The 27533-nt window shown below is 38.8% G+C and overlaps 1 long non-coding RNA gene across 16 annotated transcripts in view; it reads left to right on the top strand.

Moving 5' to 3' along the window:
* LOC105470662 (uncharacterized) overlaps nt 1-27533 on the top strand; it is a 411643-nt gene that overhangs the window by 343254 nt on the left and 40856 nt on the right. For 13 of the 16 annotated variants that reach the window (XR_011613241.1, XR_011613249.1, XR_011613245.1 and 10 more), the window contains 2 exons: nt 11239-11299; nt 26639-26736. This is a non-coding gene — a long non-coding RNA (uncharacterized lncRNA). The remainder of the gene's footprint in view (nt 1-11238; nt 11300-26638; nt 26737-27533) is intronic. The other 3 variants (XR_980676.2, XR_011613238.1, XR_011613248.1) reach the window with 2 other exon arrangements.

Here is a 27533-nt window from a genome sequence, read left to right as displayed (position 1 = left end):
TTTTATTAAAATTGTTAATGTGTTTGTTGGCCATTTGTACACAGGCATACTTTGGAGATATAGTTAGTTTAGTTCCAGACAACTTCAATAAAGTGGATATTGCAATAAAGCAAGTCACACAAATTTTTTGGTTTCTTAGTGCCTATAAAGGTTATGTTTACACTATACTGTAGTCGAATAAATGTGCAATAGCATTATGTCTAAAAAAGGAATGTACATAACTTAATTAAAATACTTTATTGCTAAAAATGCTAGTGATCATATGAGCCTTCAGTGAATAGTAACCTTTTTGCCGATGAAGGGTTTTGCCTTGATATTGATGACTGTTGACTGATTGGACAACAGTGAATTTTGCTGCATCAATTGACTGACTCTTCCTTTCATGACAGGATTCTTTGTAGCATGCAATGCTATTTGATAGCATTTTACCCACAGTAGAACTTCTTTCAAAATCGGACTTGATCCTCTCAAGCTATGCTGCTGCTTTATAAACTGAGTTTACATAATATTCTAAATTCTTTTATTGCCATTTCAACATTTCACAGTATTTTCACCAGGAGCAGATTCCATCTTAAGAAACCACTTTCTTTGTTCATCCATAAGGAGCAACTCTTCATCCATTCAAGTTTGACCATGAGATTGCAGCAATTCAGTCTCATCTTCAGGCTCCAGTTCTAATCTAATTCTCTTGCTCTTGCTACCGCATCTGCAATTATTTCCCCCACTGAGGTCTTGAACCCCTAAAAGTCATCCATGAAGGTCGAAATAAACTTTTCTGATTTTCACCTTTTCAATTTACTTTGTCCAGGTCCTTCAGGGAAATCACTGTAGCAACTGTAGCCTTCCAAAATGTATTTCTTAAATAATAAGACTTGAAAGTCAAAATTAATCCATGGGCTACAGAATGGGTGTTGTGTTAGCCATGAAAACAACATTACTTTCCTTGTACATCTTCATTAGAGCGCTTGGGTGATCAGATGTGTTGTCAATGAGCAGTAATATTTTGAAAAGAATTTTTTTTTTTCCTGAGCAGTAGGTCTCAATAGTGGGCTTAAAATATTCAGTAAACCATGTTGTAAGCAGATGGACTTGTCATTCAGGCTTTGTCCATTTATAGATCGTAGACAGAGTAGATGTAGCATAATTCTTAAGGACTCTATGATTTTCACTATGGTAAATGAGCATCGGCTTTAACTTCAAGTCATCAGCTGGATTACTCCTAACAAGAGAGCCAGCCTGTGCTTTTGAAACTTTGAAGTCAGGCATTGAGTTCTCCTCTCTAGCTATGAAAGTCCTCTGTGGCATCTTCTTTCACTATAAGGCTGTTTTGTTCTCATTGAAAATCTGTTGTTTAGTGTAAGTACCTTCATCAATTAACTTAGCAATATTTTCTGGATAACCAGTTGCAGTTTCTACATCAGCACTTGCTGCTTCATCTTGCACAGAGACAATTTCTTTCTTTAAACCTCATCAACCAACCTTTGCTAGCTTCCAACTTTTCTTCTGCAACTTCACCTCTCTCAGCCTTCCTAGAATTGAAGAGAGTTAGAGGTTCTTGATTTGGATTAAGCTGCAGCTTAAGGGAACGTGGTGGCTCATTGGATCTTCTATTCAAAGAACTAAAACTTTCTTCATATCAGCAATAAGGCTGTGCTGCTTTTTATTTGTGTGTTCATTGGAGTAATACTTTTAATTTCCTTCAAGAACTTTTCCTTTGGATTCACAATTTGGCTGTTTTGCACAAGAGGTCAAGCTTTCAGCCTATCTTGGCTTTTTTTTTTTTTTTTTTTTTTTGAGAAGGAGTCTCGCTCTGTCGCCCAGGCTGGAGTGCTGTGGCCAGATCTCAGCCCACTGCAAGCTCCGCCTCCCGGGTTCCCGCCGTTCTCCTGCCTCAGCCTCCTGAGTAGCTGGGACTACAGGCGCCCGCCACCTCGCCCGGCTAGTTTTTTGTATTTTTTAGTAGAGACGGGGTTTCACCGTGTTAGCCAGGATGGTCTCGATCTCCTGACCTCGTGATCCGCCCGTCTCGGCCTCCCAAAGTGCTGGGATTACAGGCTTGAGCCACCACGCCCGGCCTATCTTGGCTTTTGACATGCCTTCCTCACTGAGCATCATCATTTCTAGCTTTTGATTTAAAGTGAGAGACATGTAACTCTTACTTTCATTTGAACACTTAGAGACCATTGTGGGTGATTAATTGGCTTAATGTCATGTTGTGTCTCAAGAAGTAGGGAGGCCCGAAGAGAGGGAGAAAGATGGGGGAATGGCCTGTTGGTGAGCTGGTTAGAACACACATTTATTTATTAAGTTTGCATTCTTATATGGACATGGTTTGTGGCAACCCAAAACAATTACAATAGTAACATCAAGATCACTGATCACAGAGCATCTTAATAGAAATAATAATAATAAAAAGTTTGAAATATTGCAAGCATTACCAAAATGTGACACAGAGACACAAAGTGAGCATGTACTGTTGGAAAAATGGTGCTGACAGATTTGCTCCAAGGGTGCGGGGTTGCCACAAACCTTTAATTTGTAAAATTGCAGTATCTGCAAGGTACAATAAAATAAAGCATGATAAAACAAGGTATGCATAAGTATACGTATATATTTACTTTTGCAAAGGGTCTCTTAAAATGTTTCACCTACTTTTTTGTTGGTTTGTTTGCCTTATTATCAAGGTATTGTTTATATATTCTGGATAGAAGTCCTTTGAAAGCTGTATAATTTTCGAGTAGTTTTCTTTCATAGTTTGTTATTTACTTTCTTAGGGTTTGGTTTTTTTTTCCTTCTTGTTCTCACTTCTTATGATGACATTTTAGATAATTGATCTTAGACCTTTCTTCTTTTTGAAGGTAAGCATGGATGGCTGTAAATTCCCCTCTAAATTCTGTTTTAGCAGAATCTCACAAATTTTGATATGTTATTATTAATTTGTAATTTAACTCTACTATGATCAGAGGGCATATTTTGCATGATTACAGTTCTTTTAAATTTATTGAGACTTTAACAAAATAGACTGTGTCTTTTAGAATGGTTTTAGATTTACAGAAAAATTGAGATGATAATATAGAGTTCTCATATACCCTGTAGCTAGTTTCCTCTCTTTATTAACATTGTACATTAGTATGATATAATTGTTACAATTAGTAAATGAATATTGATCTATTATTATTAACTAAGTCTGCAGTTTATTCAGAACATTAGTTTTTACCTAATGCCCTTTTTTTCTGTTCCAAGATCCCATCCAGGATGGTATATTACATCATGTGCTAGCCTAGGAGTCACTAGGTCTACCAGACTCCTCTTGGCTACACCAGTTTCTGAGGCTTTCCTATTTTGATGACTTGGAAGTTTTGTGTGGTTTTTTTTTTTTTTTTTTTTTGGACAGAGTCTCATTCTGTCACCCAGGCTAGAGTGCACTGATGTGATCTCAGATCACTGCGACCTCTGCCTCCTGGGTTCAAGCGATTCTCATGCCTCAGCCCCCTGAGTAGCTGGGATTATAGGTGCCTGCCACTGTGCCCAGGTAATTTTTGTATGTTTAGTAGAGACAGGGTTTCACCATGTTGACCAGGCTGGTCTAGCACTCCTGGCCTCAAATGATTCACCTGCCTTGTCCTCCCAAAGTGCTGGGATTACAGGCGTGAGCCACCGTGCCTGGCCTGATGACTTAAAAGTTTTGAGGAGTACTGGTCGGGTATTTTGTAGGATGCCCCTATATTAGGAGTTGTCTGATGTTTTTCTCATGATAAGACTGGGGTGATGGTTACTGGGAAGAAGATGACAGTGATAAAGTATTATTTTCACATTATATCAAAGATATATGATATCAACAGAATTTATGACTTAAATCTTGATTCATCCACATGATGTTGACCCTGCTCACCTAGCTGAGGTAATGTTTGTCAGGTTTTTCCACTGTAAATGTCTTCTTTTGTCCCTATTTCATACTCTTTGGAAATAAGTCACTATGCAGAGCCCACACCCAAGGAATGGGGAGCTAGTTTTTCTGGTATAGAATTCTTGGTTAACAGATTTCCCCCCGCCAGTTCCCTCAACCCATCAGCACTTTGAACATGTCATTTCAATGTCTTCTGACCTCCATTGTTTCTGATGGGAAGTTAGTAGTTAACCTCATCTTTGTTCCTCTATGTAACGTGTTTTTTCTCTTGCTGTTTTCAAAAAATTTATTTTGTAGGTTTTGGTGAACTTTTTAAAGTAGAGAAAGTGTTTTCTTGCTTCAGGAAGTAGGTGTTCCTGTCCCACTAGCAGTAAGGAGTAATGATCATAACAATCAATATGATATAATCCCTCAGTCACATTTAGAAGTATCAACCAGACAAGTGTTAAGTACTAACAGCTGCTAAGTGATGCTGTGGTTTTAATTGGATCACTCAATAATTTGGTTGAGTTCTTTAGAACAGAATAATAGAAAAAATTTCTGTTAAAGAAAAGTAGGAGAAAAATAGAAGAATGGCAGTTCTGAGTTCTCACACCTCCAGGATCCATTCCTTCTCCCTTCACTTGCTGAGTAATTCTGTTAGCTTTTTGTAGAAGTTTGCTTGATCTTTCACTTCAGTGTCTGGTTTCTGGTTTCTTATAAGCCATTGTAACCTTGACATTACAAAAGGCTTCACCATTGTGTAGAAAGTGTCCTATGAAGAAAGAAAACACTGTAACTTTGGGAATAATTTTGTTGCCAATTCAAACCCATTGTTGTGATTTTCTTGTTGTGTAAAATGTCTCTATCTGTATCGGATCCCCTAATCCCTAGAGACATGAGGGGCAGCATCTTGGGAACATTTTGGTGGGAATCGAGTTGGATAGCAAGATAATTCTATTAGTATTCAAGCTCTGATGGTAGGTAAGGCATAAAAAAAAAACAACTAATACTGATTGAGAACCTACCATATGTCCGGTGGCATGGTAGACACTTTGCATACTTTGCTTCTTGTGTAATCCTTACAACAATTCTTCAAGGTAGGTATTAATACACCCAACTTACCCTCGATACTATTCTTGGAGAAGTTAAAACTTTTTTTCTATTTTTTATTCAACTGATTTTGGCTTCTTAGCTAGGTTGTGATCGGCAATATAGAGGGTTATCTCATGATTTGAACCCTAGTTGTCTATTATTCCTCTGACCACAATTTTGTTCAGTAATGACCCAGAACATTTGTCCCAATTTTTGAAAGAAGAGTTGAAAGAAGTTTATTTTCCTACTGCATTTGAATTGTGAGGATATTACCATGTGGCTGCTGACAGTTATCTTACCATCACATGAAATTTGAGGAAGAAATCATGGCTGAGAGCACAGAGAAAGAGTCAGGTCTGGGTGAAATAGTTTAACTCCTGAATTAACAGATCCCTGAAGCAAGATTCATTTGCACTTTTTAGTTACATGAGTCAATAAATTCTGTTTTGCTTAAGTCAGTATCAGTAGGGTTGTCTGCCTTTTATAACTGAAATGGTCCTAACTGATATGACCTTTTTTGTTCCTCCGTTGAGCACATCTCAGCAAAGCCTTCTTTGGAAAGGGAATTATACTAAAATTAATGTAATATTCTTTGATTCTTTTATCCTACAGCTTGAGGACTAAGTGTCCTTGGGTCAGTCCTGATCTCTTTCTGAGGTTTGGTTTTCCTTTTTGAGTAATGGATTCATTTCCATATAAGTGGATTGTATTATATCTCTAATTACCCTTCTTAGTGTAAAATTACCTAGTTTTAGGAAATCCTTATTTCAGACTAAAATGTGAATGACTCTAAGATTTAATAGAATCTAAGAGCTTGAGTTTTGAAGTTACAGACACATACATTTGAAAGCTGACTCTGTCATTTACCAGTTATATAACCAAAAGTAAATTTCTTAATCTATTTACATTTCAATATTCCTAATTATAAAGGGGACATAATTCATAGGGTGGTTGCAAGGATTCAATGACATCATGTATATGGAATCATATGTGGTAAGCACTCAATATATGATAACTATCATCATTTATTACTCCTTCGCAGTGACATCCTTACATTAAAAAAGGATTTCCAAAGGTGTGTTTGGTGGAAAATGCCTGCAAAATGTTTGGTGTGTCCTGCAAAATGCCCTCGTAAAAGGATTTTGGAGTCAAATACATTTAGGAAATGCTTATGTTTAATCTTCCCCTATTTTCAAGATATATTAACATATTAAAGGCCCTAAAAATTCTTTAATAAATAAATATACTTAAAGCTGTTGATCCAGCATCCAAAATATATTTGACTACACAGTGCTTTTTTCCTTCATAGATGTATACCTATTAACATATATTAACAAAAATAGTTAAAACCCTTAAGGGGTGATTTTAGGCATCCATCAGTTGGGTTGAAGCAGTGAAAGGGAGGATTTTTGGGGGGAGTTCAAGTCTCAGATATGAGCTCCTGTAAGCTCCTACTAGAAAATCAGGCTTTATCCAAAATTTAGCCTAGATCAGCCATTGGCAAACTCTGGCTTGTGGGCTAGCCACTTGTTTTTGTGAATAAAGCTTTGTTAAAACACGTATGTACATTCATTTATGCATTGTCTGGCTTATGGGCTAACCATTTGCTTTTGTAAATAAAGCTTTATTAGAACAGTTATGTGCATTCATTTATGCATTGTCTTTAATGCTGCTGCTTTAATGCTACAAGAGCAGAGTTGAGCGGTTGTGGCAGAGACTGTATGGCCTGCAGAGCCTAAAATATTTACTATCTGGCCCTTTTCAGAAAACGTTTGTTGGTCCCTGGCCTAATGACAAGGTTGCATCTATAAGAACTGCATGAACTCAAAGTAGATTTCTTTTTGGTCCGTCTCAGTAAGTTCTTGTTTTTCCAGCTCATAAAGTGAGATGCTATCTCCTTATATTAGTAATCCTGACTTCAGAAAAAATATCAAAAGAACCCAATAACTATTTTACTCAAAGGGAGTAGAAGAAGAGAGAAACTCCCTGAAAAGATAGGAATTTATAGCTCATGGGAACTGAATTGCTCTTCAGTGACTTTGCCCTTAAATCTGAACACGTAGAAGTTTCCATAGGAACTGCATGGTTGCTCACTTCCCTAGGAGGCTTTACCACATTGACGCCATATAGTACTGAGTTGTCCTGTGGAATAAACGACATTGTTATAAGATACTACTATATCCTCCACGATGTCTCGTAAGTTTCACGGTAATTCCTGTTGAGTTACTTTTGGGGTAGTAGTGCCACCGAGGGGGACAATAAACAAAGTTTCTTCGCTGAAGTGATTAAAAACAGCCTCCTTTAGGCTCCATGGGTTTGGATCCGTGGCTGTTATCACATCAGTGGCCCTCAGGAAAATGAACGAGACTTCTGAAAAGAGACACCAAGTTTTTTATTTGTATCATCATAAAGCGGACCATAAAACTACCTGGCTAAAATTTCTCTCTTTCAATTTTTGGAAGACAGGAATAAACTGTGCCTTATCATACAAACTAGGAGCCTTTGGTCTCCCAGCAGATTTACTTGTGGTGGCAGAAATTCATTTTGAGCTCTGAGTTTTAGTCTCCATTCACTCATTCGTTCAACAACGTACTGAAAACCTGTTCATACTTTATGCCACGCACTAACTGTGCAGCAGAGTGAGCAAATTAGATAAGATCCTTGCCCTCATGGAGATGGAAAGTCTAATTGGAGAGAGATGTGATCAAAAAGTACTCAGATAGCTAGACAACCATAACCTGTGATACATCTTCTGCAAGAATGAAAAGATGCAGGGGTGACAGGAGACATCATTTAGATAGAGACGAGGACTTGGGGTGTTGTGTCTGAGGATATCACCTGAATCCTAAAAAGTGTGATGGAGCCAGGTCTACCTGGAAGAAGAGGAAGGTTTCCAGGTGGAGGAGCCACCTTTTAATCTGGTGGCTACATTTGGAAAAAGATCTCAGTCCCTGGATTCAGGCCTTGATATATTCTTAAATTAGTTTAAGGCCATTCTTGGCTCTAAACTTTCCATCTCTTAAATGGCAAGAACAACTTCTACATGAGTGTTTTATAAAAAAACCCGTGGAGAACCTTGCTAATATTTTGATTAGAATTGATCAGAGAAAATAGCTTTCATGTTAACATCAGCTCATTTGTTAAAATCTTGGATATAGATGCCAGACGAAATCTTAGTGGTCACTCAAGCATTTCATAAAGAAGTATTTGTAAAGGGGTAGGATGAAGCAGAATCTGAATAGAATTAGAATTTGAATTCCATTTCACGTTTTTGTAATGTCAGTCAAAATATGACAAATCTGAAATAATATCACTTTCTTCTAACCTGCCAACTGGAAGAAAAATTCCCAGTGATATTTATGTGATTTATTGTGAGTTAAAAATAAAAACAGATAAAATGAAATAAAATTCTTTTATTAAGCAATTTGCCCCAAACCCAACTGTACTAATTAAGTCTCCATGGATAAATATATTCATAAATAGTCATGTTTTATCAAAGTCAAATACAGGGCAAACGCTTATGTTCATGCACTACTAAGCCTGAGTTATTAAATGAAATCTGTGCCATACTCTTTAAGATTCCATCCATTAATAAATGTTTAACAAAACTGTAAAGATGGAATATTGTTTGAAGAAGAAAAACATCCCCAGTACTTCCAGTTGAATCCAGCTTAGTGAAATGCAAATTTTATAAATTCCAATCTATCAAATAGAAATTTTACTATAAAAGGTTTTCATGGAAATAATAGCTGTCAACTATCAATTAATGCACACAGTCCCATTTTCCTTAAGTACTGTATTGAACTTTAATGAAAGGTTACTTATTCTATCAAATTGCTTTATGCTTCATATGATTAAACTTAACCAAAAATTAACATCAGTTTTCCATGAAGACAGCATGCAAACAAAATTCACCAAAATGACAGGGGAGCCTAAATGTTTTTGTTGCACACTGAGAAATATGCTTCCACACACATTTTAAAAGTGCAAATAATTCATTTTTAAAACTGATGCTATCAGAAAATTTAACCCGTTCTCAACTGCATGTCTCTCCTGTATTTCTTTGCCTCCTTACACCGAGCCATGTATGATGTACAAACAACATTTTTAAGTATGTCAATAGGGCAAAAGCTTAACTCGGCAGGAGCCAGCCAGCGTGGTGTACGGTAGCAGGACGAAGGACTTGAAGCCAACATATCCAGGTTCAAATTCAAGCTGTCATTAACTAGCTGCGTAACTCTGGGCTAGCCTAGTCCTCCTGAGCCTTAAATTCTTCATCTATAACATGAGAACAGTAAACTGATCTTTGAGGACTGCTTTGGGTACTTAGGAGAAAAGTGTTTAGGCAAGCTTGGAACATAGGAGGTGTCCAGTAAGTGGTAGCTGTACTTATGATTACAGGGGTTAGGTAAGGGTGTCAATAAACAAAAGCAGCTTAGAGGTGCATACAGATGGGAAGGCCTTAATGCATTTTTGAAGTTTTGTAAAACCACTCTTACTTAGTTCTTAAAGAAGCAATAACGTGCACATACTATAATGAAGAGTGATCAATCATAATACTAATGACCCAGGCATGCCCTATGCCCTTTGAAACTTCCTAAACACTGGATTAAAATTTTTCCTACTAAAACCATGTGCATATCAATGTGAAATTGAGTGATGCTAAATAAATAAATAAATATGGTAGAGTCAGAAGAATTGAGTTCTTATCCCAGCTCTGACTCTAGTGGAACACATGTCCTTCAATAGCCCTTCTTCCTTTCCAGACATCAGTTTCCCCATCTGTCAGATGAGCAGTGGGCAGGTCTAAGAGGACACAAGTAAATCCTAGGGAGAGGTGGGGGCTATGGCCAAATGGAGAGTATATATTCTTTCTTTCTATAGGGACATCCTCTCCTCAGTTCCACCTGGCTCTTGCCTTGCTGGACCCTGGACCCAGTGTTGCTAGATTTGTAAGAAAAGTCAGAAATTCGGATGTTGAAAACAATTAAAAACAATTATTTAAAAAACTGCTATTCGAGAAACTCCTGTCTCCTGGAAGACTTCACATTTGTGGGCTGCTCATTTAGAACTTTGGACTAGATATTTTCTGAAAGCCCTGACCGGATCTGCAGTTTTGTAATTTTAGGGAAATCTCTTTTTTGTCTGATTTTCTACACTGTAATCCTGAAAAATGATTTACAAAACCCAAATAGATTTTGGCATGAACTAAGCTTAAATTAACTGCTCTCTATCATGAATTAATATTAAGCAGAGCTTGGCAGACACTAAATATTTGTTTTAGGAATACACACAGCCTCCACTTTCATCTGGGTTAAGCGCTAATCTTTGGCCTGTCAGTTGCAGGATATAGCACTGGATAAATCATGCTCTCTTGAACAGATAGATGCCAGGGTGGTTGTATACAAATGGAACAATGTGTCAATGAACACCCGAGTTTGGGTTACATCTACTATAAACATTGACATTCCTTTGCAATGAGCCCATTTGCTGGTTAAGCAGTTACAGCTTCTCAAGGTTTGATGCTTCTGTGCCCAATAACAGTGTAATGATTTCAGATATTTGCAATTAATGAACCATTAGATTAATTGGCAGAGTATCATAAGAAAGGTGTTAAGAATTGGGTCAAAACCACAGACAAGCTATCACCCATAGGGACGGCAATCACCAGAGGCAAAAAGATGAGAAAATGAATTAATGATTTTATTTACTGCTTCTCACCCCTCCCTCCACACATTTTCTTTCTCTGTAAAACATTAGCATTGACCAGCATCTAGGTTCGCCAAACACGGCAAGGAAGGAGAAAGCTGAAAGGAAAAAGACAATATGGTTTCATATTCCTACAGTTAAGACCTGATCTTCGGAAAGCTGGGATTTCCATTGGTACCAAAAAGTGACACTATTTCTCAATGTATGCCCAAATCTCTCTCTGTGGGCTTTTTTCCTAAGCTCTTGTGTTTTATTAATTATGTAACACATTGACCGTCTTAGAAAAATGATTAATAGTACTTCAGAAACATGGAAATAAATAAGCCGACCTTCAGTATATGATTATGTAGGCTTGATATAAACCCCAGGGTAGCCATCTTTTAAGAAGTGTGTGTAAGGAGTTTAACACCAACCCGTCACTACGGTAGTTAAAATCTGGCAGCACAGTGAGTTATTGCCTGGCAGTGGATGGCGCTTCAGATGAATTTGTAATTTGGAAAGTTAAATTAACCCTGAAATATATTATTTGTTGTCTGTTTTCCACTCAGGAAAGAGATCTTCATGTAAACAGAGTCCCCCTGATTGGCTGAAGCTAAGAGTCATTCTGAGGTGAGCTAAGCCCAGATACTTGGTAAATTTATGTTGGCTGTTATTTTCGTAACAAAGAAAATCAATTTTTGGAAAAGGATACTACCATCACACAGACACAAAATAATTTTCAAATAAAATCCTGGTGCTTCCTCCGTAGTGTGTGTTGTTACCGGCTATATTGTTCTGTATTTATTTACCTATATGTTCATTTCCATCTCCCCACCACAATGTAAGCTCCAGGAGACCAGAAACTTGGTCATTTAGTTTATGGCTCTACCCCTACTGACTGTAAGATCCTGGCACACAGCAGGTGCTCAATAAATATTTGCTGAGTGAATGCAGAAATGAGTTGTTGTTGTCAAGAGAAAAAGGCTTTGGGATTCTGTGTTGTCCTGGGGGAATATTAACGGGTCCAGGCTGTGACCTTACTGCTCTTGGACAGGCTCATTTATTGGTTTATTCAGCCAATCTTTATTGAAGACCTACTATGTGCCAGGCCCTGTCCTAAGCACTGCAGATTCAGCAGTTAACAATGCATAGTTCCCTAACCTCACAGAACTTACTTTCTTATCAGGAAAGCAGAAATCAAACACATGCTTACACAAAGGATCAATTTCATTAAAAGTTTGGTTACTCTCTTGAAGAAAAAGAATATACAGCCATGAGAATATGTGATATGGGAGCCTCATCTAGCTTGAGAGACTAGGACGCCTTCCCAGGGAAAGTCACACTGAACCTGAGACCTCAGGGATTAATAGGAGAGTATCTGGAGCAGAGGGAAAGCATGTGCAAAGTCCTGAGGAAGAAGCAGCTTCATGTTTGATACACAGCAAGCAACCAGTATGGCTGCAGAAAAGAGAGTGGGGAGGACAGTGAGAAGCAAGATGCAAAGAAAAGTTTCAGGTCACAGCAATCCCATTACTGGTTATATAAAGGATTATAAATCATGCTACTATAAAGACACATGCACACGTATGTTTATTGCGGCACTATTCACAATAGCAAAGACTTGGAACCAACCCAAATGTCCATCAATGATAGACCGGATTAAGACTTGGAACCAACCCAAATGTCCATCAGTGATAGACTGGATTAAGAAAATGTGGCACATAGACACCATGGAATACTATGTAGCCATGAAAAAGAGGAGTTCATGTCCTTTGCAGGGGCATAGATGAAGCTGGAAACCATCATTCTAAGTAAACTATCACAAGGACAGAAAACCAAACACTGCATGTTCTCACTCATAGGTGGGAATTGAACAATGAGATCACTTGGACACAGGGCAGGGAACATCACACACCAGGGCCCGTCAGGGGTGGGGGGCCGGGGGAGGGATAGCATTAGGAGAAATACCTAATGTAAATGATGAGTTGATGGGTGCAGCAAACCACCATGGCACATGTATACCTATGTAACAAACCTGCACATTGTACACATGTACCCTAGAACTTAAAGTATAATTAAAAAAAGAAAAGAAAAAGAAAAGTTTCCAGTCAAATTACTAGATCTGTGAAGGCCAGTTTCTGCCCTTACCCTGAAAGAAGGAGGTGTCATTGAAGTGTTCCAAATAAGGTAGGGAAGTTATCAAATTTTAATTTTTAAAGTTTTATTCAAGTTAATTAGAAATAAAATTATGTTTACACAGTGAGAAGAGTATGTCTTTAGCTTTTCTTGGATTCTCTTACAAGAAGGAAATTGACTCATATTCCTAAAGTGACATACATTAGTAATGAGCTTGTGGTTGGAGGCAAAAGGGCTTACCTCCAATTATCCATGTGTTAATCCAGTCCTACTCCAGGGACATTTTTGTCTGCAATCCTCAGAGATTTTATGAGATTGATTGGTTTTGTTTTGAATTGAATAAGAAATTGCTAAAGTGCCAGTTGTTCAAAATGTGTTTTTCCCCTTTGCTAAGTTTGCACGGATAGTTACTGGCAACTGAAGAAATTATTTGATTGATCCAGTCTTCCTTCATTTGCAAAACAAACATACCACGAGTACCACCTATGCATCACGCCTTAGTTGCCAGGGCTAGAAGTGATGTAGATGTATTCTCCATAAGCCGTATAAATGCTGCTCAACCAAGTGTTTCATGAATGGCTGAATGACAAACAGGGTGTTCCCAGTCAGGAGTGGATATGTAAATATCACAACCTGGCCGTTGTTAGAAGAGGTATAAAAAAAAGAAAGTGCTCTGGAAGAAACCAATCCTTTTTGGGCATAAAAAGAATGAGAGATCAGAGAAGGGACATTTGATTTGGGCTTTGAAGAATAAACAGGAGTTTCTGAGCAAAGAGTATAACATAAACAATGGCCAACATGCCTAACTGCTCAAAGTTTAGTTACTGTGTGATTTAAGATTATAGTAACTCATGTTTAATTGTGTATTTCAGTAGATTTAAAACTTGGCCTTAACCTAAGCAACAAGAGCTATGAAAACATAAGCTACTGCATGTTCGTTTCTTTAAATGTGTATTAGAAAACAAACTAAAATTAGCACACTGAACCCATGTTTTCATAGCTTTGTTGCTTAAGGCTAAGTTTTTTTTAAAGGTTTGTTTCTAATGCACATTTAAAGAAATGAACATCCTATGTTTGCCTATCCAATGTCCATTTTCCCCCTTCCATTTTTCTAACAGAACCCCAATGTGTTAGGTTACCCACCCTTCCTCCATGCAATCTTGTGCTTTAAGGAAAGTTGACCCCATTCCCACCTCAAGAAAATATAACTTATTACCTAAGCCAGGTATCAAAATCTTGTTTCCCTTTCCAGTGATTGGCTCACGAGGGGTCATATGATCCAGCTCTGGCCAATAAGAAGTAAAGAAAGATCTGCCCAGGGATTTCTGGGGAAGGTTTTCTTTTTAAGGAGACACCAGAGAGGACTTTTCTGCATTCTGTAGCTGCAGTGGCTCATCTCACCAGGAAAAGAGCTAGTTTGCAGGGGATGCTAGTACATTAAGGATGGCAGAGTGGACACATGGAAAGAATCTTGATGTTGATGAATCACAGACTTATTCCCTTAAACGACTGTAGAGAGTTGCTCTGCCTGTGGACTTCTTACTGTATGAAAGAAAGAAAAGGGCCAGATAGTAAATATTTTAGGCTTTACAGCCCAAGAGGCAAAATCAAGGGTATTATGTTGGTATTTATATAACAACAGGGAAAACAAATTTTGACCAATTTTTTATTGATGAAATTCAAAATTTAATGAGAGTATAATTTTTGTAATAAAGGTTTATTTAAAAAGGGATTATTTTCTTTTTAGTGCTCACTATCACCAAACTGACAATACTCATGTAAAAACTATTCTTGATTGGCAGACCATACAGAAACAGGCAATGGGCCAGAATTGACTTGTAGGCTATCGTTTGCCACTCCCTGTTTTAAAGTAATTTTTATTTTAAACTTTTTATTGGTTGAGAAAATTACTGTTCCCAAATAATATCTACTGTTCATAGCCATGGTCATCCTAATTGATACACATTAAACATTAAAAAATTTCTCCATGGATCACCCCTAGCTGTCTTATATCCATAAAAGGGATGATTAACAGATTTTGGGAAATAATGGTTTACTTTTACTAAATACTTATGAGCCAATTACTGGATTCTAACATTATATGCATGAGCTAATTTAATCTGTACAAAAATCCATCAGGTAGGCAGTCTTATCATGATTTTGAGGATGAGGAAATTATGTCACAGAGCACTTAGATGATTCTCTGTTAAAGTGAGATTGGTTAGTAAGTCTCTACTACTGTGCTGTTCAACTCTGGTCTTTCCCTATTTATGTGCAAATGAACCATATATATAAACTTGTTTCTGATTCGAACTTCCTAAACTAACTGGCACATGGCAGGGAAGTCAGATATGGAAACAGATGATGCAGCTTTAAAAAAAATTATCATTACATTTCTTTATGGCTAAAGAGCATCTGGAACAATTTAAGAAGTTAGAAGGGGAATAAGATGTTTTACAACATAATATGCCCCAGGATTGCCATACAAGTGGGAAACGTGTTAGTTGAATTATGGCTCCGTGCTTTCCTTTTGCGGTATGCTTTATCCAGATCTCTGACATTACTCTACTGAGGTTGGCTCTTTATTTATTTAGTTTTGAAAAATTTTCTTTAATTCTAGCATTCCAGGGAATAAAGTAGCACTCCAAATAATAACGCATGCTCAAGATGGAGAAATCAGACCCTTCGTGGGGCGAGAACAAAAATTAAAATGTGAATAATTAAAAAGCAAAACAAATAAATAAATAAGACTGTAAATAGACCCCTATAATTATACATCACACGAGAAGCCAACTCCAAGTGTTTCAGTAATCTCATCACCAGCCTCACTAATAATCATTGTACATTCTTGGTCTCTCCCTTAAGATAATGAGCAATACGCACTTAAAAAAAAAAAAAAGTGTAAACATGAACCACAATTTCTCATCTAAATACAAAACAAAATAGAATGACTCACCTTAAGGTCTGCTAGTGCAGAGTGTTTTAATTTATAATCTTTCCCTTCCTTTAAAAGGTTAACCAATGGGGAAATACAACCAAATGACGAAAGTTGCCTTTCTAAGTAGACAGTACATTTCCCCCCGACCTCCTCCAAAGGTGGTCCCTTCTGAAATGAACCCAGAAAATTAATGCTCCAATAATTAACCAAATTTAAAGACGATGATTAGTAAACAACTTTGTTACCCTTAAAGCTGTACCACTGCTAACATTTTTAAAAGTTTCCTAAGGCCCTTTCACCTTAGAAAATGATCCTTACTAGTTGAGCCAAGAAACAGTATAGCATATAGCATTTGTTATTATTTTTATGTCAAACATACCTACCGAGATGTAGAAAGAAAGATAAGTTTAGATTTTTTTTTTTTTTAATATGATGTTTTATCTGTTGGAGTGGGTTAAATTGCAGTACTCTTTGAGCACTTTCTGTTTTCCTGCTCCTTCAAGAAATCATCTGTGGCTCTGCTTCTTGGGTAATGTAGCCTACTTCATTGAAAAAAAGAGTGACTCTCAGTTTTGTTGCTTATACATGGGCTTCTGGGCTGCTTATGTGTTTGTATATCACACACAATTCAAGGGCTCCCTTTGACTTTCTGCACCGGGCAGAGCAATTTCATTCACATTTTCATTCAAAATTCAATTTCATCATCAGCCACCCAAATGTAAGGATGTGATTTAGGTATGAGTGATGTCAGTCATGAAGATTTCCAAGTCTATTTAAAATTTTCAAGAATGCTTTGCATTCCAGTCACACACACTCTAGTCTAAGAAGTCCTGGACATTCCTGTCATGTCATCTGGTGGATTTTAAATAATAAAATCCCTTATCTTTCTGCCCAAGGGTCTGACCCATTTAGGAGCTTCCGGACTATTTTCATCTAGTCCCTTGGCTCATCACTTCATTCAGTAAATACATATTGAATACTTGCAATATCCAAGGCACTGTTCTAGGATCTGGGGACACAATGTCCAAGACTGACAAGATGCCATGAACCTGGCATTTTAGTGAGAGTTGCCAGGAGAAGAAGCTCTCCAAAGCCCATACAAGTAAAAGGTATTGTATTGAGAAGTGATAGGAAGCCATCATTGGACATGGTAATTCCTCATGATATTTGGGCCAGAAACTGCTCTTCTGTTAGGTACAAACCCACTCTTTAGTCTTCTCTGGGGCCATGTTGTTTTTGGACTTCTCCTTTTAATGTGTGTCTGCTGCAGTATTTTCCTTCTTTCTGAAGATCAGCATTTTTTTTTTTTTTTGATTCTTCTATCAAGTGTATACTTGGCAGAAAATATCCTGTCCAGCCTTGACTTGATGTGACTGTGTAGTTCTTGAGCTCAGTGCCATGTGACTCTTAGAAGACTATGTGACTCCCTTCTTGAGGGAGAATCAGACGGGTTGCTGTTGAGTCAGTGGACCCCTCCGTCCTGTGCTAGCTGTTTGTTATTGGTGCCACGTGCTGCATCTGTGAAGTTGAGTCACACACCACAGACATGGCTGCCAGAGACCAAGGTGGGAGAATGCTTGCAGGGAAGGCGGCCTGAGAAGCATTCCCAAGTGCACCTACAACCGGAGGACTGTTCATCTGCAACTTCAAATGCATTGTACAGGCACGGGCTCCCTCTTCCCCTTTTTGTCACAGTTGTCTACATTATGGTATGTTGTGGAAAACAGATGTGCTGAGCTTCTGGCCCCGTGGTTTCCAGGAGTGAGGAGACATAAGGGAAGTTGACCTTTCCTTCTCTCTTTCATTTTATTACATTTCATTTTAAGGGGGGCATTTCTAAAAAATATTAACTTCCTCATATTACAAAAGTATTATGTATTCATTGTGGGAAACCTGGAAAATAGAAAAAATAATGAAGAAGGAAAGAACACTCTCTCACATTCTCACTTCTCACAGATAACTGCCATTAATATTGTATGCCCAGGCCGGGCACTGTGGCTCACACCTGTAATCCCAGCACTTTGGGAGGCCAAGGCGGGTGGATCATGAGATCACGAGTTCAAGATCAGCCTGGACAATGTGGTGAAACCCCATTTTTGCTAAAAAACAAAAAACAAAAAACAACAAAAATACAAAAATTAGCTAAGTGTGGTGGCACATGCCTCTAGTCCCAGCTGTTCGGGAGGCTGAGGCAGGAGAATCACTTGAATCCGGGAGGCGGAGGTTGCAGTGAGCCGAGATTGTGCCTCTGCACTCCAGCCTGGGCGACAGAGCGAGACTCTGTCTCAGAAAAAAAGAAAAAAAGATGTATGCCCACACTTGTGTGCGCAACAAAAATGGAACCTTACTCAATATTCTCAAAATACAAGTATCTTTACTTTAATACCCATATGTGAGTTCACCCAATAAAGAAATGTAAGAAGCAGAAAATGAAAATTTTCTCAGAAATTTCCCCTCTTCAGAGACAGTCATTGATTACAATTTGGCATAAATCCTTCCAGATTTTTAAGATAGGTATGTGTGAGTATATACTTTTCCATGCAAATATCAATACTCTTTCATCTCTTTTATAGCTTCAGCATAGTATTGTATTGAATGCATGTATTCTAATGCAATTAAAATTCTCTTTCAGTGGACATTCAGGGAGTTTCCAGTTTTTTCTTTATAATTATAAATCAATTTTGCATAGCTGTCCAAATATTTCCTTAAGATATACTGCTATGTGTGGGCCAAAAGTTGTCATTTCTAGCCAAGTAGGAGGGAGACCATATTGAGTAATTAAGTATCCAAGATATATATAAAAATAAAACAAAACAGCCAACAAAAAATCAAGACCCTCAATATCTGGAAGTTCTGTGGGAGAATTAGAATAAAAAATGGGCACAGTAGCTCATTCCTGTAATCCCAGCACTTTGGGAGACTGAGGTGGTGGGAGGATCACTTGCAGCCAGTTCAAGACCAGCCTGGGCAACACAGTGAGATCCTGTCTCTACAAAAAATTTAAAGATCTCTACAGAACGTTTAACAAATTATCTGGGTGTGGTGGTGTGCACCTATGGCCTCAGCTTCCTGGGTGGCTGAGGCAGGAGGATAATGTGAGCCCAGCAGTTTGGGGCTGTAGTAAGCTACAAACATGTCACTGCACTCCAGCCTGGGTGACACAGTGAAATCACGCCTTGGATAAAAAAAAAAAAATGTAAGAGGCAGTGCCAGAAAGTGATAAACACAAAATTTAAAAAATGTAACCCAAAACTTTTTTTTTTTTTTTTTTAAAGGAGGACCTGAAAATGTGGAGGTGAAACGCTAATGGCACAGTGGCCTCAGCTTTCACCAGGTTTTGAAAACATCTGTGAGGGAGGTACCACATTCACTTCCCTGCAGTTTTGACTGCCCAATACTTACTCATTGCCTCATGCTGCCGGCCTGTATGCTGGTAGAAGTGTGTTCCTGGGAAAATCCTGGCATCTTGTGTTAGGTCTACACTGGCACATGGGACAGATCACTCTCAAGAAGGTACTTTGAAAAACAGATGGGCTCTGCTTTGTGAAAACTCCAAGCATATAACGTCTAACTTGTATAAAATGTACATGTTTGGAAGGAGAGTGTTTGTTATAAAAGGATTGTTTGCCGTCGGGGTATATAAACAGAAGTGTTCTTTTAGCCAGGCAGATCCTTAACCTGTCTAAAAGAGTATTTGATTTTAAAGTCCCTTGAAATAGGACTATTGCATATATTTTCAAATACATCACTTTGACTGGGAGTAATATTTAGCCACAAATATTCTTTCAGCAAGAAAAATGGAGGACAAAATGTTATATGTTGGTGTCTTTTTCCCATCTAGTTTCTATTTCTTACTTGAATCATCTTAAAACTACTAAGAAAGTTATAATCAGAATGAGGTCCAAATTTGTCGTCCTAGTTTGTTTTGGTGACTTTGTCTAAAAGCTGAGCAAAATCTGCTCAACAAGGGTCTTGGAAGCATTGTTACTTGTGTTTTCCATCCATCACTCCGTTCATCGGCATATACCTGAGCAGAATGATTCCAAGCGCATTGAATCTCTATACCCTCTCTTAGTCTCTGTTCATTATAGTAAGCTCCAGAAAAAATAATATAAAATAAATATTAAAGAAAGAAAAGAAGGCAAAAGAAAAAAGTTCTGCTGATTAAGAAATCCCTTTTAGCCAGCGGGGCGCTGGAAGAATTCAGCGACATCAATAGTTCCTGAACTGCATAAGTATTTCCTAGTCTTGTGAATTCTAAACATCTCTGTAGTCCAGTATAGATCCCAAATATACTGACAGGATTAGAAATAGCATTTCCAATAAAAAATGCATACCAGAGTAGGACATGAAATAAGGTATTTCTCTTTGAAACCATGAAAGTGCACAATATTTGTCTGGAAATGTGTACATGAAATTTAAACAACCCTTGAAGACATCCATCTGATTTTTTTTTGAGTTTGCTCCTCAATTGAAATTCCACTCTCTCGAAGTTTGTGCTGTGGGCTCCCAACTTCACTCTCTGCCTCTCCCCTGTTTCCCTCCATTTCCTTCCCTTTATGACCCTTTTCAGTTGCACCCCTTGATTTATGGTCATTTGTGTGATTGCACTGCTTTGCTTTATGGCAGTTTATGTCATCCTGGTCTTGTCATAAATGACTACCATAAAGTGAGGTAAAATATCATAAAACATTAGTGAGTCCCTGCTACTCAAGGTTCTTCAGAATAAGCCCTGTCAGGTACCAGCCATAGAAAAACAGATCTGGCCATTTGAAAGGTGCAGCATTTGTAATAATAATCATAATAATGATAGTTAAAAATAAGTTTAAGTTTGCTGAACTCTATGTGCCAATCACTGGGTTGTTTCATACATTATGGCATGGAATCCTTGTTACCTCCCTCTATGCCAAAAACTAGGATTATCACCATTGTATAGATGAGGAAACTGAGGCAGGGAGAGGTTCAGCATGGCCAGTACTCAGTACAGTCCACAGTCTTACTGTGTCTTAAGAGCTCATGCTCTTAACTATTGTGAGTTTAGGTGCTATAGCTCACGATGTGTGCACATAAGGGGTTGAGTGGATTGAAATGTGGGTTTAGCATTTGGTAGACAGTTTTCATGACAGAGGACTGAGGAGCTCTTGTCACCTTCAGGCCTTTTGTGCTCTCCTCCCCCTCCCAGTTCACAGACCCTTCTGACACACCCTGCTACCCTGGCAGCACTGCCTGCCTTTGTTACCTTACCATGCCCTCTAGACCACAAGTTATCTGCAAAGTTGTTTCTTTCCTGATTCCCCCAGCTCACTTCTGACCTTGTCCTTTGGAATCTCAGCTGTGCTAGCAACGTCTTTGAGCCAGAAGCCTGAGAGTCACCTTTGATTCCTTCTCTTTCTAACTAGCAAGTCCTACCAGTGTCACCTCGAAGAGGCATCTTACACCCATCTGCATTTCTTTTTCCCTTCCAGAAGGTGGGTACTATAAGCCACTGCCATCTCTCTCCTGCACTGCTAGAGATCAGGCTGTGCGGATGCTCCCAGCCACCTGTCCTCTGGGCTCTGTGCAGGAGCAGAAGCACTCAGAAGCATGAGCTGCGACTGTCATTGACAGCCCCATTTATCCCTGTGGTTCGCTTCCTTTTGTGCTTTCTCTGACTCCTGCCTCCCTCATGACATTTTGTCGTGCTGTCGTCTCCGCCTCACTGGCCTCCCCCGAACCAGGTGAATTATTTTCTAACTTCACACCATAAACTTTGCTCTCTGCCTAGAATTCCCAGCCCTTAACTTTCCTGTCCCCATTCTTGTCTTTACACAGTCAATTTGCTCATCATTGTTCGTGCCTCAGGCTTTCCCCCTCTTTCTTCAATTCTCTACCACTGCAACTCTTTCCTTCCTAGATCCGCCCATATATACTGAGGAGTGATTTGTTTATGTATTGATGATCTGTTTCCCTGTCTAGATTGTAAGCTCCATGGGGACAGAACCTTGCCTATCACGTCCATAGCCCCATTCCTAGCATTCATCACAGGGCCCAGCACAACAGCTTGGGAGATATTTGTTGAGTGGGTGCAGATTGAATTGCAGGTTATATCTCCATGTCTAAACTGGATCGCAAGGGCTAAAAGGACAGCCATGCGTCATCTGTTTCTGTTAAATATGTTATAGCAAGAGCATTCGCATGGTAGGAACAAAGTGGATGTTAATCTGGTACATAGTTGTTGACTGAATTATAGTAGTCCTCACAAAACCTTGGCTCTGAGGATTAAGACAGTGCATTGCATTGGATTGGGCATTGGAGACTGGCCATGGGGGGTGTAAAAAGGGGAAATGGATCGTAAGACAAGTTAGGACAACAGTTTCTATGATCCAATAAATTCATTGAAAGAAATATATGAGCATCTTGGTTAAAAAAGAAAAAGAGAAGAAAAATAGGAACCAGGAGGAAAATGGAATCAGTGTAGTTCTCTCTCTTTTTTTTTTTTTTTTGCCCCCTCATCTCCTGTCTTTTCCAAAAATCTTTCTAGGTTTCCTCTGTCACATCCATATGAAGTGTAAATTATAGTTTCCAATAAAAATGGCCATTTTCAGCAAATTTTAGCAAGGAACAAAATTTCATTTGAGACTGAAATTTGGCATCCCTTTGCCTCTTCATGCTGGGAACTATTTTTTGTCTTTACAAAATGCAATGAGACATAGATCTTGTTGCTTTTATTTCTAAATGGTACTACACCAAGCTGAAAATGCACTGGGAAAATAGGAGTGCCTCCAAGCTTGGGCCAGCCTTTGCAATCCTAATTTATAGTGCGTGCTGTTCTACAAGGGAGAAATCAGATCAGGGTCCTATAAAAATGTGAGGCTATTTTTAATTGTATGTACTCACTTCCAAACCCATTTCTCTCCCTGCAAATTTCGTTTTACCCTGGCACTCCTAACTAACTACATTGCCACCCACAGAGAAGTCTGGTACACTCAACAGCTAACACTTGATTTGACACCATTTAAGAGGCTGGCAACTCCAAAAGCATATGGAAGATTCCAGATGGATTCCCAGGGACATTTGGCTCCAGGTTTCTCATGTTGGGGAACACGGTTGGCACGTGGAGCAGGCCAGTTCTTTATTATGTCCCATCCGAGGCAAGATGTTGGTTGTGCCTAGACCCCTGACATTACATGCCAGTAGATGCCTACCAGTCACTGTGACAAGTAAAAGTACACCTCCCCGAGTTCTGAATGTAAGCTTTGGGGGACCCAATTCACTTTGGCTGAGAACCACCAGGAGGATTTAAAACTTTTTGCGGGCATCTCAAGATGAAGGTTTCCTATTTGTGACTATGAAAAAAATGTCAAGAACAAGTCCCGTGATGTTCTTAGATGGAAGTCGGAACAACAGCCCTAGTACGTATTCTCTGAGCATTCATTACATGTTAGCAACCTTCAAAGCACTTCGTATTCCCTCATTTGATCCTCCATGAAGTAAGCATCGGAGCTATAGTAAGATCTATTTAATAGTGAGACCCAAATATGTCCCAAGACCACTCAGGATTGCCCCTGGTAACCCTGAAGCTCGAACACCCCTGAGATCATGACTGAAGAAGTCTGTGGTGTTCCTCCCTGCCTGCTTCTTCCTTGCATGTCCCTTTTCCTTCTCTTTCTGTATCCTTTATTTCCCATCTTTAATTTTTTCTTTTCCAGTGGTTTCCTGCCTCTTTCCAAAATCACTTAATCTGTAGAAATAAACTGCATTTTTCGGTGGTGGCAGGGACCTCAGAGAGATGGATTGTGATAACTCCAGTGTGGCTAAAACAGGATCAAGAGGAAGCCTGTGTGACTGTCAATCAGAGTAGGGATGGTTCGTATCAGGGTGACACGGTCAGAGTAGCAAACAGTCTTTCAGTGCAAGCTCTGATTCAGCAGTCAAAAGGGTGGATCTGGGAAGGCCAGGAGCTCATCTGCAATTGAGATCCTTCTTCATGGGCAACTCTATGTGGCATCCTCCAGTGAAGGCATCAGGAATCTCTTTATTTCATAGTGTCTAACGATTCTCCTGTGCAAATATGTATTAGGGCCTGTTCTGTGCTTGTGGGATGGGGTGAAGGGATAAGTAAGAAATGAATCCAACTTTCTAAAATTTCACGTCCTGGCACAGCAGACTGAAGCACAAATAGTATCAAGCCCTGTGTAATAGAGCAGTGGTTCTCAGTTTGTGCACTATTAACATTTAGGGTAGAATAATGTTTTTGTTGTGGGGACTGTTCTGGGAATTGTACAATATTTAACAGCATCCCTGGGCTCTACTTAGTAGATGCCAGTAGCATTCCCCTGGTCCTGAAAAGCAAAAATGTCTTCGGATGTTGTCAAATATCCTCTGGGAGTGAAACTACTAGGTCATGAGCACCCCAAGTCCACTGGCTCCAAGCCCAGAACAGTACCAGGAGTTGCCCAGGAATTGCAACTCTTGTAGCCTAGACTGCCTTTCAAGTTTATTTAGGACCCAGAGCACTTTAGCCCGTGGTGGTGAGGCTAGCCAGAATTTAAGTTCTGACCCCTGGGATGAACAGTTTGCCTCTGGCTAGGGTTCATCTAAATGCCCCCTTCATCTGTGCTGGCTGAGTTTCTGTCCAGTGTTGCTTTCCAGTGTGACAGGGCTGCACTGAGTTCCAATGCAAAGTCCTGTCATCACTGCACACTCCCTCCTCGAGCACACACGTTCTCTCTCCATGCTATGTGGCCACTGCCGGGAGATATGGGAGGGGTGGTGTAAGCAATTCAAAACTGTCTTTCCTACCATCTTCAGTGCCTCTTTCCTTGATACGATATGAAAATTGGGTACTGCAATTACTCACCTGAGTTTTAGTCCTTATGAATGTGTTTTCTTATGTGGATAGTTGTTCAATTTGATTTTCCTCTGGGGAGAGGTGGGATGGTCGCTGGAGAGTTCTATTTGGCCTTCCTTCTTCCACTCTGGAGAGAAGGTGCTCTGAACTTAAATTATGCTAATATATGAATGCAGAGAGAACAGAAAGAGCAGGTGCAATGAGGCATTGAAAGCCTGAAATTAGCCGCAAGCATGGTAAGAAGTGCAGTAATTCAGTAGAGGCTGAGAGTAACTGAGTCATCACAAAGCCAGGAGCACAGGGGAGAGCACAGAGCGTGCCAGCTTCGGAGACACAGATCCCAGAGCCATTACAGCATCCACAGGGCTCCTGTTGGATAAGTTGCATCTCCTTTGATCGGGGGTGTGAGGCAACTTCTGTTTCCTTCCTTCCCTTTGTATTCTTACAATAAACTCGAATACCTCAGGTAACACAAGCACATACCTGGGCATCCTACTAAGAAAATAAATACCTCGATGACTTGTATTATGTAATTGTGGGGAAGAAGAGAAGGGAAAAAGGAGAGAAATTAGCCCACTTTTGGGGGAAAATCCTAGCTTTGCTGAGGTGGATAAAACATTTCAAAGTTAATTTGTTAAAGGAACTGGAATTCTCTGGGCACATGCCAACCCGCAGCTGAGACGTGGTCTGGAATTGTGTGAATAAGTAAAATGGTTCATAGGAAAAGGTTTGCCTCTGTGTCAACAGGCAGATGATTCATCAAGATTTAGCCAAGACAATAAGAGAAATATTTGAGCATTGCAAAGGACTCATCTCAGGCATCACCTTCTCAGGGGAAGACTCTTCTAACACCCTTCTTCCCTGTGCAAGACCTAGTGTCATTCCATTCCTCCAGGACCCCCTAACACCCCACTGCACTTCTCTCTTTGATCATACTGCATTGGATGGTAATCGTCTATTTACTCATCTCTCTCCACTGGGCTATGGGATCCCTGGAGGCAGGGACTATGTTTAATACATCTTGATATCTCCAGCCACTAACCAATGTTTTCCATATAATAGGCACTCAATAAATTGTTGAGTGAGTGAATGAGTAAATTCACTCTTACAGTTTACCTCATGTACTTTTTAAGGAGGGAAAAAGAATCCATTTTAACTCGAGTATAGGTTTTCTTTCCTGAAGAGCATATGGATAAGGGACAGCTACTGATTGCTTCAGAGGGAGAAAAATGATAGAACAGGCCTCCATGCTATATTTCAAACTTATGTCAAGTTTTCTTTTAAAAAAAAGTCTGTCCACCAGCAGTTGTATCATTTTTCAAATTTCATGTCGTCCATTTTCCGAGGCTGCCCATCTGTCATTTCAGGCAGAGAGTATCCATCATGATAGAAGCTAAATAATTTTCAAAGCTGTCAAGGAGTGGACACAAAAAAGGTCCCCATTTCATCTGAACAAAGTTGTCCAAGGCTGGCGGTGAGGATATGACTGGGAAAGGACAGATGGCACCCTGGGAGTGCCTTTCAAATTGGTTTCAAATGGAACAAAGAAAAAAAATTCATTTGAGAAACTAGACCTCAGTCCTTCACATTATATGTTACACATGCACCTATCAGTACCATAATTAGGTAAGAGTTTATTTAGAGCAAGTGTTTCTGTAAAAATAAAGTTCATTTTTCTAATGATTATGTTTTCATACACACATAGTTATGTATGTAGTTTTTTTCTAATTTTAATTTTAAGAGTGAATCATATTTATTTGCCAAATACAGAAAAGTGTAAGGTGGAAAGTAAAAAATCACATATTATTGCACTACACAGAAATAACCATTAATAGTGTTATTTTTGGTGCATATTTCTTCTAGTCACACCCACGTTTGTGCACACATACAATGTATATATACATATTTATATATTTTGAGGCAGAGATTTTATATATAATAAAATATATATAATTATATATAACATTATAATCTATAATAATATATAACATATTTTTATATTTATATAATATATAATATTTATATATATATTTTTTTGAGACAGAGTTTTGCTTTTTTTGCCCAGGCTGGATTGCAATGGCATGATCTCGGCTCACTGCAACCTTCACCTCCCCTGTTCAAGTGATTATCCTGCCTCAGCCTCCTGAGTAACTGGGATTACAGGTGCGTGCCACCACACCTGGCTAATTTTGTATTTTTAATAGAGATGGGGTTTCACTATGTTGATCAGGCTGATCTCGAACTCCTGACCTCAGGTGATCCACCCACGTTGGCCTCCCAAAGTGTTGGGATTACAGGTGTGAGCCACCACATCTGGCCTATTTGAGTATATGTATATGTTTGTGTGTATATATATGTGCATAAACAGTAGTATTATTTACAATTTTGGTATTGTATTCTTTATGGAATTTCATATCCTGCTTTTCTCACTAAATTATATCCTAAATTATTTTTTATGCCATTAAGTATTCTGGGAAACATGATTTTTTTTTTACTCGAAATGTTCACATTCTTTTTGATTTTTTGAATATTATTTTTTTAGTTGACAAGTAATAATTATACATATTCATAGAGACATAGTGATGTTTTGTTATGTGTAATGGATAGTGATCAGATCTGGGTAATTGGCATATCCATCATCTTAAACATTTATCACTTCTTTGCATTGGGGATATTCAATATCGTCCTTCCAGCTATTTGAAACTATAATATATTATTGTTACCTATAGTCATCCTATAGTGCTATAGAACTCTACAATGTATTCCTCTCATCTAGCTATAATTTTGTATCCTTTAACAATTCTCTCCCTATTCCCTCATCCCCCTACCCTTCACAGCCTCTTGTATCTTCTGTTCCACTTTTTACTTCTGTAAGATCAACTTCTTTTTTTAGCTTCCACATAAGAGTGAGAACATGTGGTGTTTAACTTTCCATTTCTGGCTTATTTCACTTAACATAA

Source organism: Macaca nemestrina, chromosome 15, assembly GCF_043159975.1.
Source record: "Macaca nemestrina isolate mMacNem1 chromosome 15, mMacNem.hap1, whole genome shotgun sequence".
NCBI classification, from domain to species: Eukaryota; Metazoa; Chordata; class Mammalia; order Primates; family Cercopithecidae; genus Macaca; species Macaca nemestrina.
This window is presented reverse-complemented; position numbering and strand designations above follow the sequence as displayed.